The following is an 18,823-nucleotide window of genomic DNA, read 5'->3' on the forward strand; positions in this document are numbered from 1 at the left end:
TAGCATTGCCCTTGGACTTTCCACCTTTCTTGAACGGTCTCCCTTTAGCCTTGAGTAAATCTTTGGATTCACAGTCCAGTATTATCTCAGCCTTTCTGACAAGGTGAACAAATTCTGCAACTGTTTGTTCTCTTGGTTCACTTAGGTATAGTTGCTTGAAGCGACCAAACCCACTGTGCAGTGAATTGAGCAAGATAGAGACTGCCATCCTTTCGCTTATTGGTGTTCCAAGCAGATTTAGGCGATCAAAATATGAAAGCATAAGATCCACATGGAACCTTAGTGGGACGCCTATCCTTTGTTTGGTGCGAAGGAGCTGAACATGTGTTTCTTGGACCTCCATCCTATAACACCTGTTGGGAGAACTAACCTTTAGACCAGACATTGATTCAATCAACTCATGGACGTTCAGGTCCCTGTCCTCCGTGCTTCCACGACATATATCCCTCAGATTCTTGATGAGCGTAAAAGGTTCGTAAGCTACAAACCTTCTAGCCCATTCATCAGGGATATTGTTCAGCATGGGACTCATAACCTTTTTGAGATCCGTATCCCAGGTGGCAAATCTTTCAGGGGTCATGTCTCTGGCATAGTAGCTTGGCATGGGATGTAACAGTACATACTCAAGTCCATTGAGTCTGACTATTTCAACTAGCTTAGCTTCCCATTCAAGAAAATTTGTTGGGTTCAGCTTGACCATAAGCTCAGAACCCATGATGATGTTTTGATTGTTGTTTTCCATAGTTAAACTACAATAGAAAAAGAATAAACAAATAAATAATCATTCACAGTTTCTCTTAATAAACTTAAATTTTAGCATACATGCATAATTTAATGTTCATTAAGCATTTTATTCAAGTTATGTGTTCCGGCAGGTGTGAATAAAATGATTCCAAGATCCTAAAACCCATTGAAGAATTAAGCACATTATGTATTTAGACTCAATTCTAAAATCTTTTGGGTAAGCAAAAGCCTTTTGCTAATAGTCAAGAAACTACTTTTGGTTGATAGGTGTTAGGTTATGATACATATGAAAATTCATAAATCATGCGGAAAAACCATTTAGCCAGGAAAACATATTATTTACACATAATCATTTAGCATAGTTTAGATGCATACTCTTTGTTGCGTGCCTTCCCTAGCTGCGCCCGAACCGAACAAGAACAAGTCTTTAGGACTCCAAGTGTCGTCCCTCCGTAGATAGTCCACAGCACGTCCGGATCCGCCTTAAGATTGACCAACTAGAATCGCCCTTAAGGTACTAAAAATTTCGGCACTTTCGAGCAAGGAATGTGTCTGAATTTTTCTCTCAAAAACTCACTTTGAATACTTGAAAACTTATTATAAATTGTGAACCCAGGCCACATATTTATAGGGGTATGGAAAGAGAATTGGAATTGAATTAGGATACGAATTAATTAAATTAGAATCACAATAAAACTCTTATTTAATTAATTTATCAAATAGAATTAGGAATTTAATCATTAAACGAATCCTGTACGTTTTAGGTTTCGTATGTGAACACAAACACCCACGCACGCACAGCAGCCCACGAGGGGCGCCATGCGCGCGCGCGCACAGCCCGAGCATCGCAGCCCACGACTGCCGCAGCCTTGGGCGCGCGCTGGGCCTGCCTTGCGGTGGGCCTGGCGCAGCCTTGGGCTGGCGTGTTGTGGCGCGCGTTTCCCTTGCTGGACGTGGGCCTGGCTTCGTGCTGGGCCTTCGTCTAGCAAGCTCGTCCGATGCTAATTCGTACGACGTGCTTCCGATTAATTTTCCGATTCCGGAATTTATTTCCGATACGAACAATATTTAACATTTCCGATTCCGGAATTAATTTCCGTTTCGAACAAATATTTAATATTTCCGTTTCCGGAATTATTTTCCGATTCCGATAATATTTCCGATTCAGACAATATTTCCGTTTCCGGCAATATTTCCGATTCCGGCAATATTTCCATTTCCGATAATATTTTCCGATACGTACCATGTTTCCGTTTCCGGCAACATCTACGACTTGGATAATATTAATATTTCCGATACGATCCATATTTCCGTTTCCGGCAATATCATCGTTTCCGGAGTATTCATTTCTTGCCTGTGACGATCTCAGCTCCCACTGAAACCAAGATCCGTCGATTCCGAATATCCATAGATGGAGTATTTAATGCCATTAAATACTTGATCCGTTTACGTACTATTTGTGTGACCCTACGGGTTCAGTCAAGAGTAAGCTGTGGATTAATATCATTAATTACACTTGAACTGAAGCGGCCTCTAGCTAGGCATTCAGTTCACTTGATCTCACTGAATTATTAACTTGTTAATTAATACTGAACCGCATTTATTAGACTTAACATTGAATGCATACTTGGACCAAGGGCATTATTTCCTTCAGTCTCCCCCTTGTCCTTAGGGACAAGTGTGCATTTCCTAATTCCTTTGTCGCTCGATGCTTGCTCTTGAACATAAGGTAAGAGTTGTCATCCTTATTATGTCCAGAGGTGTTCCTCGGTTTCAGAGTTCAACTAATCAAATAAACAGATAATCATAGCCTATGATTCATCCGAGCACGGCCATGCATTTCACAGTTTCTAGCTCTCCGAGTGGCCTTGTACAACTTTTAAGCATCTCATCCCGATTTATGGGAGGACAATCCCAATCTTGCGATCTTGAGATTAGACTTCGTTTGATAGGTGATTACCTGAGCGTTGCCTTTATAGCCTCCTTTTACGGTGCGACGGTTGGTCAACGTCAAAGTAACCAGTTCTCAAACAAGTAATCTCAAATCACTCAGGTATTGAGGATTTAGTGTCTAATAATTTTAATGAAATTTACTTATGACAAATTTTCATCTCTTACAGTAAAGTTTCATAGGTCTTGTCCGATACTAGTCTTCCCAAAGTAAGTATCTATGCAAATGATTATGACATTGCCATGTCCACATAGTTCAAGAAACAGAACTACTAGTCATCTTGCATTCTAATCGTCTAACGTTTTCTATGCGTCCAATTTTATAGAAAACTCCGACTAGGGACCATTTTCAACCTTTGACATTCAAGTTCACTTGATAGACATTTCTTAGTCACAGGACTGGTCCTGACAGTCTATCTTGAATATATCGTCAAATTTGAAGGGACTCATCATTTAATACTAAACCAACATTAAATGGAATATGAAAATACATTTCATATATGATAAATGTTCAACCCCAATGTTTTATAACCATGGGCCTCAAACCCATCTTCTAAAACAATTCATGGAATTCAAAGCTATGCTTGATTTCCAGTGCTACAACGTGAGTGTTGCTTCTCACTTGTTGCATAGGTTTAGTTATCATGCTTTGCCAATCTTAATATCCTTTTCATCGAATGTTCTTCGAGATATGATGATAAGATCTTTTCGAGTTTGTTTATTATGTGATCTAGTCTTTCTTACTTCGATGGTGGTTTTACTCATTTTGCAATGAAGAACCATCAAGTTAGCAGACGTTTTTCTTGCTTCAAGAGTGGTTCTACGCATTTTTCAATGAAGAACCATCAAGCCAGCAGATAGGTGATCTTCCCAAGTTCAGTGAAGAACTCTTTAACATAAACAACCCTGTTTTATTGCTTCTTAGGCAATAAGTACTTTTACTTCAACTGTTTAGGTTGCTAGTGATGCTTTGTTTGGATTTACCTATCCAGGCAGTTCATAGATGTTTATTGGATCTTGTATCGGATTGACCATGAGAACGCTTTAAGAGATTAAAGTCATGTCATAGGTAGTTCTCATTAGTGGTGATTAGAAACCGTTCCTCAAAACATGAGCGATATGTCTGCTCGTTTGAGAATTAGTTAGCTTTGATACTAGCTAAACGTCGCACCGTAAAAGGAGGCTATAAAAGCAGTTATTGGGCGTACTATGAATCAAAGTGAGTGTTCATAGATTGCAAGAATGGATTGTCCTCCTATCTTTGATAGGATATGGTGTTGTTGTGTAACAAGGCCTCTCGGAGAGTTAGATACTGTAAAATTCATGGCCGTGCTCAGAATAGTTAGGCTTAACCTTCTGCAAAAGTTTGACGGTTGAACTCTGTAATCCGAGAAACACTAGTGGACCTAATAAGGATGGCTTGGATCTTACCTTATGTTCAGTAAGTAACACTAAGTGACAAAGGAATGTGGATGCACACTTGTCTGAATGACAAGTGGGAGATTGAAGGAAATATGTCCTTCACCCAAGGTGCATTAAGTCTAATACCAAGGTTTAGATTAATTGCGAACAATTAATTCAGTGAGATCAAGTGATCGGAACAGCTAGCTGGAGCAATGCTTCCGATCAGTGAGTTCTAATGGATATTGAACTCACAACTTACTCTTGACTGAACCTACAAGGTCACACCAATGACACGTAACAGATCACCGGATTAAATGAATCGGAAATTCATTTAATAGCTTTTCGGGAATTAGTTGGAAACGTATTATACGATACGACCTTTGTCGGAATCGTATATCGTATTGCGAATATTCGTAAGCTGGGCGACAAGAATAAATCGTATCGTACGACGGTGATTCGTCGTATACGAAACAATAAATAATATATCGGAAGTATATTAAATCGCGAATACGAAGGGCATCAGAGTTGCCGGCCCGTCGAGCCAAGCACGTAAGCGTGCAAGGCCCAACGAGCCGCAAAGCTCGCGAACAAGGGCGAGCAAGGCCAGCCCATTTGGGCGCGAGCACGCAACAACAAGCAATAGCGCACAGCTGCGACGAGCGAGCAAGGCCCACGGCCCAGCTGCTCGGCGCGGGCGCTGTGGGCTTCGGCCTGAAGTGTGTCGCTGGGCGCAGGCGTGCGGTCCGTGTTGCTTGGCTCGCACGGCTTGCTAGCCGGCCTTGCTTCTTAGCTTGGTCGGTTAGTAAGGTTAATAATATAACCTTACAACCTTGTTTCCAATACACACAATTCATATTGCTCAAACCATAGAGACACAGAGAACCCTAATTCTCTCTGTGCCTCCAAAGTGAGTTCTTCCCAAAAGCAAAGTATCTTGATCAATTGTCTAAGCTACGATTATCAAGACGGATCTGATCGTGTCGGTGAACCAAGTAGAGGAACGACAAGTGGAGTTCTTTGTTCGTGTTCGTTGACAGATTATTGTGGAAATCACACTTCGAATGTAAGTTTGCTTAATCTGTGCTTTATACATGTTTCCTGGCTTTGGGGATTGTTCCTCACATGTTATTATGTTTAACTGTATTCCCCTACAAATTCCACATTCTTTCAGATGGTCATCAAATTCATAGCTCAGATATTCACCGCCTCTATCAGACCGCAGTGCCTTAATCTTCTTGCCTAATTGATTTTCTACTTCACTCTGAAATTCCTTGAATTTGTCAAAGGATTCAGACTTATGCTTCATTAGGTAGACATAACCATATCTACTGAAGTCATCAGTGAAAGTGATAAAGTAGCTGAAACCACCCCTAGCATTTGTACTCATTGGTCCACATACATCTGTATGGATTAAACCCAATAGTTCAGTTGCTCTTTCTCCAACTTTAGAGAAAGGTTGCTTTGTCATTTTGCCAAGTAAACATGATTCTCACTTACCATAATCCTCTAAGTTAAATAGTTCTAGAATTCCTTCCTTTTGAAGTCTTTCCATGCGTTTCAAGTTAATATGGCCACAAATAGGTGAGATCTGAATCATCCTTTTTGGCCTTTTTGGTATTTATGTTATAAAATTATTTGTCGTGATCTAATAAATAAAGTCCATTGACTAATCTAGCAGATCCATAAAACATCTCTTTAAAGTAAACGAACAACTATTTTCTTTTATTAAAAACGAAAATACCTTAGCATCTAAGCAAGAAACATAAATGATGTTTTTAGTAAGACTTGGAACATGGAAACACTCTTCCAGTTCCAATACTAGCCCAGAGGGCAACAACAAATAATAAGTTCCTACAGCTAATGCAGCAATCCGTGCTCCATTTCCCACTCGTAGGTCGACTTCACCCTTGCTTAACCTTCTACTTCTTCTTAGTTCCTGTGGATTGGAACATAAGTGTGAGCCACAACCTGTATCTAATACCCAAGAAGTTGAATTAGCAAGTATACAGTCTATAACAAAAAACCTGATGATGGAACGACTGTTCCGTTCTTCTGATCTTCCTTTAGCTTTGGACATTCTCTTTTGTAATGGCCTATTCCATCACAATAAAGACAGCTTGATGTGGACTTGTCCTGCTTTGATTTAGCATTGCCCTTGGACTTTCCACCTTTCTTGAACGGTCTCCCTTTAGCCTTGAGTAAATCTTTGGCTTCACAGTCCAGTATTATCTCAGCCTTTCTGACAAGGTGAACAAATTCTGCAACTGTTTGTTCTCTTGGTTCACTTAGGTATAGTTGCTTGAAGCGACCAAACCCACTGTGCAGTGAATTGAGCAAGATAGAGACTGCCATCCTTTCGCTTATTGGTGTTCCAAGCAGATTTAGGCGATCAAAATATGAAAGCATAAGATCCACATGGAACCTTAGTGGGACGCCTATCCTTTGTTTGGTGCGAAGGAGCTGAACATGTGTTTCTTGGACCTCCATCCTATAACACCTGTTGGGAGAACTAACCTTTAGACCAGACATTGATTCAATCAACTCATGGACGTTCAGGTCCCTGTCCTCCGTGCTTCCACGACATATATCCCTCAGATTCTTGATGAGCGTAAAAGGTTCGTAAGCTACAAACCTTCTAGCCCATTCATCAGGGATATTGTTCAGCATGGGACTCATAACCTTTTTGAGATCCGTATCCCAGGTGGCAAATCTTTCAGGGGTCATGTCTCTGGCATAGTAGCTTGGCATGGGATGTAACAGTACATACTCAAGTCCATTGAGTCTGACTATTTCAACTAGCTTAGCTTCCCATTCAAGAAAATTTGTTGGGTTCAGCTTGACCATAAGCTCAGAACCCATGATGATGTTTTGATTGTTGTTTTCCATAGTTAAACTACAATAGAAAAAGAATAAACAAATAAATAATCATTCACAGTTTCTCTTAATAAACTTAAATTTTAGCATACATGCATAATTTAATGTTCATTAAGCATTTTATTCAAGTTATGTGTTCCGGCAGGTGTGAATAAAATGATTCCAAGATCCTAAAACCCATTGAAGAATTAAGCACATTATGTATTTAGACTCAATTCTAAAATCTTTTGGGTAAGCAAAAGCCTTTTGCTAATAGTCAAGAAACTACTTTTGGTTGATAGGTGTTAGGTTATGATACATATGAAAATTCATAAATCATGCGGAAAAACCATTTAGCCAGGAAAACATATTATTTACACATAATCATTTAGCATAGTTTAGATGCATACTCTTTGTTGCGTGCCTTCCCTAGCTGCGCCCGAACCGAACAAGAACAAGTCTTTAGGACTCCAAGTGTCGTCCCTCCGTAGATAGTCCACAGCACGTCCGGATCCGCCTTAAGATTGACCAACTAGAATCGCCCTTAAGGTACTAAAAATTTCGGCACTTTCGAGCAAGGAATGTGTCTGAATTTTTCTCTCAAAAACTCACTTTGAATACTTGAAAACTTATTATAAATTGTGAACCCAGGCCACATATTTATAGGGGTATGGAAAGAGAATTGGAATTGAATTAGGATACGAATTAATTAAATTAGAATCACAATAAAACTCTTATTTAATTAATTTATCAAATAGAATTAGGAATTTAATCATTAAACGAATCCTGTACGTTTTAGGTTTCGTATGTGAACACAAACACCCACGCACGCACAGCAGCCCACGAGGGGCGCCATGCGCGCGCGCGCACAGCCCGAGCATCGCAGCCCACGACTGCCGCAGCCTTGGGCGCGCGCTGGGCCTGCCTTGCGGTGGGCCTGGCGCAGCCTTGGGCTGGCGTGTTGTGGCGCGCGTTTCCCTTGCTGGACGTGGGCCTGGCTTCGTGCTGGGCCTTCGTCTAGCAAGCTCGTCCGATGCTAATTCGTACGACGTGCTTCCGATTAATTTTCCGATTCCGGAATTTATTTCCGATACGAACAATATTTAACATTTCCGATTCCGGAATTAATTTCCGTTTCGAACAAATATTTAATATTTCCGTTTCCGGAATTATTTTCCGATTCCGATAATATTTCCGATTCAGACAATATTTCCGTTTCCGGCAATATTTCCGATTCCGGCAATATTTCCATTTCCGATAATATTTTCCGATACGTACCATGTTTCCGTTTCCGGCAACATCTACGACTTGGATAATATTAATATTTCCGATACGATCCATATTTCCGTTTCCGGCAATATCATCGTTTCCGGAGTATTCATTTCTTGCCTGTGACGATCTCAGCTCCCACTGAAACCAAGATCCGTCGATTCCGAATATCCATAGATGGAGTATTTAATGCCATTAAATACTTGATCCGTTTACGTACTATTTGTGTGACCCTACGGGTTCAGTCAAGAGTAAGCTGTGGATTAATATCATTAATTACACTTGAACTGAAGCGGCCTCTAGCTAGGCATTCAGTTCACTTGATCTCACTGAATTATTAACTTGTTAATTAATACTGAACCGCATTTATTAGACTTAACATTGAATGCATACTTGGACCAAGGGCATTATTTCCTTCAGTCTCCCACTTGTCCTTAGGGACAAGTGTGCATTTCCTAATTCCTTTGTCGCTCGATGCTTGCTCTTGAACATAAGGTAAGAGTTGTCATCCTTATTATGTCCAGAGGTGTTCCTCGGTTTCAGAGTTCAACTAATCAAATAAACAGATAATCATAGCCTATGATTCATCCGAGCACGGCCATGCATTTCACAGTTTCTAGCTCTCCGAGTGGCCTTGTACAACTTTTAAGCATCTCATCCCGATTTATGGGAGGACAATCCCAATCTTGCGATCTTGAGATTAGACTTCGTTTGATAGGTGATTACCTGAGCGTTGCCTTTATAGCCTCCTTTTACGGTGCGACGGTTGGTCAACGTCAAAGTAACCAGTTCTCAAACAAGTAATCTCAAATCACTCAGGTATTGAGGATTTAGTGTCTAATAATTTTAATGAAATTTACTTATGACAAATTTTCATCTCTTACAGTAAAGTTTCATAGGTCTTGTCCGATACTAGTCTTCCCAAAGTAAGTATCTATGCAAATGATTATGACATTGCCATGTCCACATAGTTCAAGAAACAGAACTACTAGTCATCTTGCATTCTAATCGTCTAACGTTTTCTATGCGTCCAATTTTATAGAAAACTCCGACTAGGGACCATTTTCAACCTTTGACATTCAAGTTCACTTGATAGACATTTCTTAGTCACAGGACTGGTCCTGACAGTCTATCTTGAATATATCGTCAAATTTGAAGGGACTCGTCATTTAATACTAAACCAACATTAAATGGAATATGAAAATACATTTCATATATGATAAATGTTCAACCCCAATGTTTTATAACCATGGGCCTCAAACCCATCTTCTAAAACAATTCATGGAATTCAAAGCTATGCTTGATTTCCAGTGCTACAACGTGAGTGTTGCTTCTCACTTGTTGCATAGGTTTAGTTATCATGCTTTGCCAATCTTAATATCCTTTTCATCGAATGTTCTTCGAGATATGATGATAAGATCTTTTCGAGTTTGTTTATTATGTGATCTAGTCTTTCTTACTTCGATGGTGGTTTTACTCATTTTGCAATGAAGAACCATCAAGTTAGCAGACGTTTTTCTTGCTTCAAGAGTGGTTCTACGCATTTTTCAATGAAGAACCATCAAGCCAGCAGATAGGTGATCTTCCCAAGTTCAGTGAAGAACTCTTTAACATAAACAACCCTGTTTTATTGCTTCTTAGGCAATAAGTACTTTTACTTCAACTGTTTAGGTTGCTAGTGATGCTTTGTTTGGATTTACCTATCCAGGCAGTTCATAGATATGTGGAAGATTCTCCAACTATATCTTAGAACATAGAAATTATTATTTTAATTTCCCACGCAACAACTCATGGTCTCCAACCCATGTTGCCATTTTCAAAACACGATGCTCTATAGCTCGTCCTTATCAATGGTTAACTCCAAAGGGTCTTGCTTGATCCTTTGCCAGTGTTTATGCGTGTAGCATCAATATTTAGCATATCTTTATTTCCTTGAATCAAGAACTATTCCTATGTACCTTTTCAAGTACCATAAGTATTCTTGATCTCAATCTAGTTGATCTTTACTTAGATCAATAGAGATTGGTATATGTTCGTCATGGCTAAAGTCATACGATACGTTTTTGGCGATCCTCATATTGTATCATACATGATAAATTCTTTTGCAGAATAATTCCCAATTGAATTCTATTCATGTAGCTTTAGCTTATCTAGTTTCAGTAGATACTAAATTCAGCTAAATTCTTTGACATATAATATAGGTTAAGAATCTTATTTAGATCCTTTGATGTTAAACTTAGTAAATGCTTATACATAGTTCAAACATCCTTTACTTAGATTTATTCACATGGGTCGAATATCTCCAATGGAGACTTTCGTGTTTGATTTAGTAAATGCCATTACTTAATCCAAAACAATATCATAAGATCTTTGTAAATAGATCTTAATACCCAGTATGTACTAAGTTTCGCCATGGTCCATCATTGATGAATAATTTCAAATCTAAGTCATTAGCATTTGAATGTTGTTTCACAATAGAGAGATATGTGTGTAATACACATAGGACCAATTAAGTTTTAAGTACTCCCACTAAACTTCTTATATATCTATAAGAATCATGTATATTTTATGAAACTAAAATACTTATTAGTTTCACTAAAATACAGTTCCAATTCCCAATTGCTTGCTTAAATCTGTACTTAGATTTTATAAGCTAGCTTTCTCTTTCAAGCATTTATTTGGATCCACAAATCCTACGACATACCATGTACATAGTTTCTTCCAATATTTGATTGAGGAATACGTTTTGTCGTCCAATTGCTATATGTACCAATATGCAATCATTGCTTGAATTATAGACTTGAGCATTACGATTATGCATGAGGTTTCAACACAATTCACACCATGAATTTGCTTGTAACCTCTAGCAACTAATCTCGCTTTGTGTGTGAACACAATTTCATGTTTGATGGTTTTTATCCTTAAAACAAACTTGCAACCAATAGGTGTGAACCTATTCTTGCAAATCAACAAAATTTCAATTTTGTCATCAAAACATTGAGTATGTTTTATGGCCTCTAACCATTTAAAACATTTGAGTCTATATATGGCCTCTAACCATTTTAGGGAATCTGGGTTTCGTCATAGCTTTCTTACAGGTCACAAACTTATTAATCTACATGATAATAGTTTGACTGTAAGTTGTAGGTTTCTTCACTATCTAATAGAAGAATTGCATAGTTTCAGTGACCTGAACTCCATGTTTCTTCACTATAGAAGAATCTCATAGTTTCAGTGATTTGAACTCTATGCCTACTTGGGTATAGAACATCAAACAACAGAATATCAACAGCCACTTGAAAGTCCTTTGAATATTCTGTTCTCCTTGAAGCACTTGTAAAGTCTTCTAAGAGAAGTCTATTCTTTAAAGACACTTCTAAAGTCCTTAAAGAACAAGTTCGGGTTTTCTGAAGCACTTCGAAAAGCCTCCAGAATGTCCGTTTATGTTTGTTGTTCGCCTCGAAGACTTTCGAGGTCTATTTTCTCCCACTTGTCATTTTGGAAACGAATCTCCAAAAGGACATCATTTCGAGCAAACAAACATTATGTTCTCAAAAATTCGTGGTAGAAACAATACCCTTGTGTCTCATCACAATGAAACATATATCTAGTCTTGGGCCTTAGTTTGTTGAATAACAAACACTAAGCTCCCACTGAGTTTAGCAACTCTTTAGATATATATAATTGAAAAGATATCCTGAAATTACTTTTCAATAGCTTTGACGAATTTGGTTTAGTTTGGTGGTAGTTGAGCATTTTGTTTTAGAAATTAGAGGAAAAGTCTTTATGATTCATCATTGATCGAATCAAGTACTAATTGACTTCGATTATTCCAACTACGATATGCCATATCTTATGGACCTAGATTGTGAAATTACAACACACAATCATTGATGGTATATTTGGTCTCAAATAATCATCAACATGATCTAACCTAGATCTTTATGATTTCTTGCCAAGTGGATTTTATACTTCTGAATCTTTGAACTAGCCAAACAGATTCAACTTATATCACATTTGAGTAAATAAACCTATATTCACTCAAATCCATGTGAAATAATAAAGTCATAAAATCTTTCTTTAGCTTTGAACTCTATTGTCTAGGCGTTCTAACAATAGTTCATATCTTTTGTTACTTTCAACAAGTAAGACTAGTTGTCTTAAATTGATTTAGAAATCAATGAACTTTCAAAAGTCCATCAAAATAGAGCTTTTGAATGTTAACTTATTGATATGGTCTAAGCAACAATGCCAAAGATTAGTGGAACTCAAATCAAGGGGTTGATTTGAACCTAGTAAAGTTATTTAAAGAGTTGTTTGTTTTAATCAAGCATATTGACTCAACCCGTAAATGACCATTTTATTCAAATAAACAAACAAACAAGCATTGTTTTTGTTCTTCTGAATGTGAGTCTTTCTGTGTTTGAAGCAGAAATTTGGGTATGTTGATTATGGAACAAAATAGCCATTAAGTTCCAGCCTTTGAAAGGACTTAAAACAAACTAGATGACCCTACAACTAATGTAGCATTGCCATGCTTCATTTCCCACTTGTAGCTCATTAGTGTATCCTAGCTTCCATTTGTTTGAGTTATTACCGAAGTAAGAACCTCAAGCGGTATATGATACCAAGGAAGTTTGATTGCTAGGTCACTTTTCTTTAAACATAAACTTACAGGTAGAAACGGGATTGTAAATTCCTTTCATCTGTTCCTTTGTTTTCCTATTTCTTGTACTCTTTCTTATAGCCTTAAGAATTGAATTCTTTAGTGTTGACTTTTATACTTTGTTAGACATGTCCAATGTCACCAACAAGGTTCTTTACCATTTTAATTTATGTTGAATATTATGTTTCAACTAGATGATCTTACCAGAAGCTTCTAAAGTTCTCTTATCATCGATCTATTCGAATGTCTAGGGACTAGACTCATTCGAGAATTAAATGGACAAAGATATTAGATTGTTAAGCATTGGTAAAGCTGAGCGTATTAAACTCAATGCTTTATGATCTCAAAACTACATTGTATTTTGAATTCACAAGCACCAATTGGTTTGCCATTCTATTTTGATATTCGAAAACAACCATAAAAGTCGCTAAAAGAAACGTACATTTTAAATTGCTCACTTTCTCTCATTTCCGTGAATCGTTCTTGGATTCACTACCAATCGAGGAAATTTACTGTTACCTTTCTAAAAGGATTTATTGCAGTGCAAGATATTTAATTATAAACAATAATTAAAACATACATTGAAGCATGCAAAGTCTAAACATTTATCATGAATAATAACTTGAAAATCAAAGCAATCATGCAATTTCAACAAGTTATTAGCATTTTATTCGAATTTATTGTTCCGGCAGGTGTGAATAAAATGATTCCAAGATCCTAAAATCATTGAAGAACTAAGCATAGTTTGTCGACTTAATCCTAAAACATCTTAGGTAAGCAAAAGCCTTTTGCTAATAGTCTAGAAACTATTCTTGGTTGATAGGTACGTCTAAGAACTTATTAGGTAAACCTATCGATTTTGCCACGACATAAAAGGACTCCTTACTTATATCGTTGAGTTTCACCAAAACTAACATGTACTCACAATTATTTGTGTACCTTGCCCCTTTAGGACCAATAAGTAACACCTCGCTGAGCGAAAACTATTACTAGATTGATGTAAAGGATATTCAAGCAAGTGTATATTTTGGCATGACACCTTATAACTCAATTTTTAAGTTTGGAACTTAAGGCTTTTACTATGTTGGTTAGATTTTAAGTGAACTAAAATCCTTAATCATGCAACATAATCAAGCCACAATCTCATGCATAATTAAGACATATTTAAAGCAATAAATAACTTAAAGCATGCATAAGATAAATGTGATCTAGTATGACCCGACTTCATCTTGAAGCTTCAACTTCAAAGTCCGTCTCGAAAATCTCCGTGGGAGGCACCATTTTCTTCAAATAGGATAAGCTATAATTAAAACTAATTACAACTATTTGATGGTACGCAGACCATATTTGAATTGAAAAACAACTTTGGTACTTTAGACCAATTACATTCAAATTAATGGTACGCAGACCATATTTTCTATCCTATTTGGGCCATACTAGTCACTTCATAACCTGCAAAACAGTACATATATAATATATACCATTCACCCATTCATTATCATGAATGGCCCACATAGCTGGTTAGTAAAACACATTATGCATCACGTAAACATTTGCAGCAATTAATCAAGGGCACCAATAATCTACCAATTATTCAGTCCTTATTAATTCTAATCAAGTTGTTTTAACCTTAAGGATTTGTAGACCTAATCAAGAGTTTATGACTAAAAAGGGCTCCCACTCAAACCAATAAATTCATATGCTTTACTAATTTTAAACATAAAAATGTATTTCTAGTCTAACCGGAAACATACAAATTTAATTAAAATTTAAAGCTCATATGAATTTATAATTGAATCCAAAAAGTTTAATTTAATTTCAGTCGTATTTAAATTAATTCATGATTTTAATTTTAGTAAAATAATTAGAATAAATAAAAATTTATTATAATTACAATACTCAAAATCAAAATCCAAGAAAATAATTTAAATTATTAATTTTAAAATTAATTAAAATTACGTAAACTGAAAATTTCAAATTAAACATTCAAAACGATCTAATCGTAACGCAAACACCCTACGCATCGTACGCCCATGGGCCACACGCACACAGCCATCGCTGGCCATGTGCGCGTAGCCCATGCGCTGCGTCGCATAGCTGCTGCTTCTACCCTTCGCAAGCCATCGCACGAGTTGGTGCTCGCTGCGCGCGCGCCAGTGCTCGATGCACGCGAGCCACGCTCGCTGTGCGCGCTCGCCAGCGCTCGCTGCGCGCGCTCCAGCGCTCGATGCACGCGAGCCATCGCTCGCTGTGCGCGCTCGCCAGCGCTCGCTGCGCGCGCTCGCCAGCGCTCGCTGTGCGCGAGCCATCGCTCGCTGTGCGCGAGCCATCGCTCGCTGTGCGCGAGCCATCGCTCGCTGTGCGCGAGCATCGACGCTGGGCGCAGCACTCGTGGCACGTGAGCTTGCGCTCGCTGCGCGCGAGGCAGTGCGCGTTGTGGCGCAGCTCGCTTGCTGCCCACACGCGACTGCCGTGCCTTGCCTTCGCCCATGCCCATTCGTCCAGTGCTCGTAGCCCACGACACAAGGCAGGGCTGCTGCCTTGTGCTCGTGCACCATGCCCTTGCTCATTGCATTCGTGCCGCACGGGCGACGAGCTCCCTTGCTCGTCGTCACATGGCCGCACTATACAACACCCCTTAAGGGTAACACGTAGCGTCCATTGCTTTGTGCGTGCAAGTTATATGAACGAATCGCATAAAGTTTAAAAAATTTATATTTAAAATTAATGACAAATTAATAAATTAATATTAATTTCATAATTTTAGGGCGAAAAATCGAAAATTTATTATTCAATTGATTTCCGATTATCATGGATTCAAGCCTAGGTCATAAAAATTTAAAATTTATCATAAATTTACAATTTTTATGGTGGTTTTTAATCATAGGTATCTAATTAAATTATAATTAATTATGAAAATCAAATTAATTCTAAATTATTCTAATTTTCAACAAATTAATCATAATTACAAATTAGATTGCATAATTAACAAGGCTAGGCATTCAAACTTGTTAAACATATACAGTAGGTCAATCAAAAATTCAAGATTTATCAACAAGAATCGCAAATATTTAATTTAACATCTTAAATTTACGAAATTTTGCATTCGAAAAACTAAAACCTTCGAAACGTCATAGTTTGGCTTCGAATTTGAGAATTCTGGGTTCGGCAGAAAAATACTGTTTTTGTCAAAATTTTAGAATGCCTTTTACATGCGGAATTGACACAAAAATCACTCGATTTGGATGAGTAACGAAGAAACTGCCGAAAAACTGCGTACATATAATTAAATAAACGCAATTTGCAATTAATTAACAATTACGAAAATTAATCACCCCTTTTAATTCTTGCAAATTTGTAATATTTAACCATGTTCATGCAATTTAGATTATGAAAATAATAAGAGGCTCGTGATACCACTGTTAGGTTATGATACATATGACAATTCATAAATCATGCGGAAAAACCATTTAGCCAGGAAAACATATTATTTACACATAATCATTTAGCATAGTTTAGATGCATACTCTTTGTTGCGTGCCTTCCCTAGCTGCGCCCGAACCGAACAAGAACAAGTCTTTAGGACTCCAAGTGTCGTCCCTCCGTAGATAGTCCACAGCACGTCCGGATCCGCCTTAAGATTGACCAACTAGAATCGCCCTTAAGGTACTAAAAATTTCGGCACTTTTGAGCAAGGAATGTGTCTGGATTTTTCTCTCAAAAACTCACTTTGAATACTTGAAAACTTATTATAAATTGTGAACCCAGGCCACATATTTATAGGGGTATGGAAAGAGAATTGGAATCGAATTAGGATACGAATTAATTAAATTAGAATCACAATAAAACTCTTATTTAATTAATTTATCAAATAGAATCAGGAATTTAATCATTAAACGAATCCTGTACGTTTTAGGTTTCGTATGTGAACACAAACACCCACGCACGCACAGCAGCCCACAAGGGGCGCCATGCGCGCGCGCGCACAGCACGAGCATCGCAGCCCACGACTTCCGCAGCCTTGGGCGCGCGCTGGGCCTGCCTTGCGGTGGGCCTGGCGCAGCCTTGGGCTGGCGTGTTGTGGCGCGCATTTCCCTTGCTGGACGTGGGCCTGGCTTCGTGCTGGGCCTTCGTCTAGCAAGCTCGTCCGATGCTAATTCGTACGACGCGCTTCCGATTAATTTTCCGATTCCGGAATTTATTTTCGATACGAACAATATTTAACATTTCCGATTCCGGAATTAATTTCCGTTTCGAACAAATATTTAATATTTCCGTTTCCAGAATTATTTTCCGATTCCGATAATATTTCCGATTCAGACAATATTTTCGTTTCCGGCAATATTTCCGATTCCGGCAATATTTCCATTTCCGATAATATTTTCCGATACGTACCATGTTTCCGTTTCCGGCAACATCTACGACTTGGATAATATTAATATTTCCGATACGATCGTTTCCGGCAATATCATCGTTTCCGGAGTATTCATTTCTTGCCTGTGACGATCTCAGCTCCCACTGAAACCAAGATCCGTCGATTCCGAATATCCATAGATGGAGTATTTAATGCCATTAAATACTTGATCCGTTTACGTACTATTTGTGTGAACCTACGGGTTCAGTCAAGAGTAAGCTGTGGATTAATATCATTAATTCCACTTGAACTGAAGCGGCCTCTAGCTAGGCATTCAGTTCACTTGATCTCACTGAATTATTAACTTGTTAATTAATACTGAACCGCATTTATTAGACTTAACATTGAATGCATACTTGGACCAAGGGCATTATTTCCTTCAATAGGTACGTCTAAGAGCTTATTAGGTAAACCTATAGATTTTTCCACGACATAAAAGGACTCCTTACTTATATCGTTGAGTTTCACCAAAACTAACATGTACTCACAATTATTTGTGTAACTTACCCCTTTAGGATCAATAAGTAACACCTCGCTAAGCGTAATCTATTACTAGATTGATGTAAAGGTTATCCAAGTAAGTGTTATTTTGGCATGGCACCTTTTAACTCAATTTTTAAGTTTTGAACTTAAGGCTCTTACTATGTTGGTTAGATTTTAAGTGAACTAAAATCCTTAATCATGCAACATAATCAAGCTTCAATCTCATGCATATTTAAGACATATTTAAAAGCAATAAATAACTTAAAGCATGCATAAGATAAATGTGATCTAGTATGGCCCGACTTCATCTTGAAGCTTCAACTTCAAAGTCCGTCATTAAAATGGATGGAAACTTCGTCTTGAATTTCACCGTGGGAGGCTCCATTTTCTTCAAACAGGATCAGCTATAATTAAACTAATTACAACTATTTGATGGTACGCAGACCATATTTGAATTGAAAAACAAATTTGGTGCACTAGACCAATTACATTCAAATTAATGGTACGTAGACCATATTTTCTATCCTTTTTGGGCCATACTAGTCACTTCATAACCTGCAAAACAATACATATAGAATATATACCATTCACTCATTCATTATCATGAATGACCCACATAATTGGTTAGTAAAAACACATTGTATGCATCACATAAATATTTGCAGCAATTAATCAAGGGCACCAATAATCTACCAATTATTCAGTCCTTATTAATTCTAATCAAGTTGTTTTAACCTTAAAGGATTTGTAGACCTAATCAAGAGTTTATGACTAAAATTGCTCCCACTTAAACCAATAACTTTATATGCTTTACTAATTTTAAACATAAAAATGTATTTCTAGTCTAACCGGAAACATACAAATTTAATTAAAATTTAAAGCTCATATAAATCTATAATTGAATCCATTTATTTTAATTTATTTTTCAGTTGAATTAAATGAATTTAAATTAATTCAAGGTTTAATTTTAGTAAAATAATTAGTATAAATAAAATTTATAATAATTATAATATTCAAAATTAAAATCCGAGAAAACAATT

Source organism: Spinacia oleracea, chromosome 5 (genome assembly GCF_020520425.1).
Source record: "Spinacia oleracea cultivar Varoflay chromosome 5, BTI_SOV_V1, whole genome shotgun sequence".
In the NCBI taxonomy this organism is placed as follows: domain Eukaryota; kingdom Viridiplantae; phylum Streptophyta; class Magnoliopsida; order Caryophyllales; family Amaranthaceae; genus Spinacia; species Spinacia oleracea.